Below are 2,475 nucleotides of genomic sequence, written 5' to 3' on the forward strand. Positions count from 1 at the left end.
GCTCAATTTCAACATTGCCTACAGCTGTTCGATTTCAGACCAGTGGGCGCGCACTGTAGCTGTTCCCACTCAACGTTCTTGAAGCCAAAATATGCCGCTTAGGGGCGCTTCCATCTTGCGATTTTGACGTCATTTGGAGCCAGAGTCTGCGCAGTAGGGTCCGGCGGGAGGAGCCCTGGTAAGACGCCCCGCCCATTTAGCGTACTGCCCTGATGACTTACGCAGCCCAGCTATGCCGAAAGCGCTCCGCCGGTCTACGAGTCTTATGAAGAAATGTGTAAGTACAACAAACCACTGTATTCAAAGTCTAATATTTAAACACACTGTGTTTTAAAAAATCCCGCTATTTTGATCATTATTGAAAATACGTGGGCTGCTGGGTCCTGTTTTTAACATAATCGTTGTATATTTAAGATATATTTAAGCTAGGTTAGCACCACAGACCGTAGGCTACAGGTGGTAAGATATGTTGTATTTTGTTAGAAACTGACAGTCTGCAGTGTGATTCATGTCTGCTTCTCTAATATATTTAACTGAACAGTAAATCAATTGTTTTTTTGTGTCTTCATTTAGGCAAAGAAGAGATAAAAGCAGACGCCCTGCTCATCCACTGTGGTAGAAATGACCTTACACCAGCAGCTCTCCCAGATGAAGAGTCCTCTCTGCCATCACCCAGAGGAGCTGATTGACATCTGCACAACTGAAGAAGGTGGATAGAGTCTGGTGCTTTGTGACAGTGACCAGTGAGAAGGCTACCACAGTCATCCTCAGATAAAACACAGATCCTGGTCAATATTCAATGGTGCTATTTTTCTTTCCATGATGTTGCCCTGTGTTTGAAAGGCCAGATGCTGGAGGGTTGTGTTGGATTTGCTTTTCCATCATATTTTAACAGTCAAACAATCATCCAGGATCTTTGTTAAATAATTTTTTATACTTTCTCCTATGTCCCAGCAGTTCAACCTGTTGGTCTCCCTTACTTATTTTCCACATGGTTAATGAAGCCAGGTGTTGTTTATTGAAGTTTTTTTTTTTCATAAAATGTTTAAATAAACTTTTTTTTAAATCTGAATTAACTGTCTCTGATTAACTGGAGCACTACAAAGTGTTGATCACAGTAAAATAATTTAGCAGTTAAGTTTATAGCTCACATTTGAAAATGCCTTGAACTGACATTAATTTCTTCTTGACCAACAACAGCTAAGACAACAGCAAAGCTAACAGACAAGATCAGCTTGTCACAGCCGGGCTCGTCTGAGATAAATGGCCTTCAAACATATCTAATATTAAACATTTAAAGCCAATAAGCATAACAAGATACGCATGAGATCCCATTTCAATTTATTCAATCACAGACTTGTCAAACAGTCTGGCATTTTGTGCTGCTGTTTTCAAGAGTTAATAACTGAAGAGAAGAACTCCATCGAGAGAGGACAGGAAACGCTCAGGGGACGAGTCCTCCATGTTGTCAGTGGTTGCTGATGGATCTGAATCTGAGGGCATCTTCTGTAATAAAGAAAAACAATCATGGAGTTAAATGTAAAGTATAATGAATTTTACTGTGATGTTTATGCCTCAGACCTGAAATCAGATCTGTCCTCAGGTTCTGCTAAACTTCAGCTTCTAAAGTTTGTTTTAAAGACAGGAGAACTATTTAAGAGGAAAAACAAAATATATAACAAGACAGGATAAATCCAATAATATGATCAGCTTTATGAATTTATGTTTTAAGACAAAAGTGTTCCTGCCACTTTCTATTGAAGATTATTTTAAACTGTCATCACATGGGCCAGCCTGATAAATTAAACTAATGTTAAATATTTTCATAATCAGATTTGTATGCAGAACCTCACCGGAGCTGGAATCAGAGTATGGACTGCTGTTTCCTTTGAGCATTGATTTCCTTGAAGACAGAAAGAAGAACACTTTAAACATGAACTAGACTTCTTGCAGAATCATAGAGGCTGTTAAAATCTTCTGCTAGTCTTCCTTACATTTTAAGAAGGATTATAAATTGTTACTGAAGTTACTTTGATGCTGATAGCGGTTACAATAACACAGTCCAATCATATGAGAGATAATTTTACCTTTGAGTCCTATATGAAGGCGTTCTCTTCAGAATCAGCACTGCAAAGACAAGATGATGGCGTCCACCTTCACAACATGCTGCTTCAGTCTGGCTGCATCATGATCACCTACAGGAACACCACAGAAATGCAATCAAAGTACTTCACTTTATTTATCAGAGGATGTACTGTATACAAAGTAGATTTTTAGCTGTAATTCCTCAAAAAGATTTGAGACTGCTTTGTTATTTGAGAGCACAGATTGTTTCTTTTCCCTTCTCTCTGTTTGCCTGTACATGACCTTTTAGTGCTGTAAAAGATGCTACAGTAAATCCTGGATCAGCTGTGTGAATGGTGTGACTGTGTGGTAAAGCTTTATTAAAGTTGTCACGCAAATACTCATATGCCT

The 2,475-nt window shown here is 38.8% G+C and overlaps 1 long non-coding RNA gene across 1 annotated transcript; it reads right to left on the bottom strand.

The window, feature by feature from the left end:
* Positions 1-1,324: 1,324 nt before the first annotated feature.
* Positions 1,325-2,247, bottom strand: LOC132980264 (uncharacterized). Its single transcript, XR_009674151.1, has 3 exons — positions 2,088-2,247; positions 1,854-1,903; positions 1,325-1,506 (listed from the first exon to the last, which is right to left on the bottom strand). It is a non-coding gene; the product is annotated as an uncharacterized LOC132980264 (long non-coding RNA).
* Between the last annotated feature and the right edge of the window lie 228 nt (positions 2,248-2,475).

Source organism: Labrus mixtus, chromosome 1 (assembly GCF_963584025.1).
Source record: "Labrus mixtus chromosome 1, fLabMix1.1, whole genome shotgun sequence".
Lineage (NCBI taxonomy): Eukaryota > Metazoa > Chordata > Actinopteri > Labriformes > Labridae > Labrus > Labrus mixtus.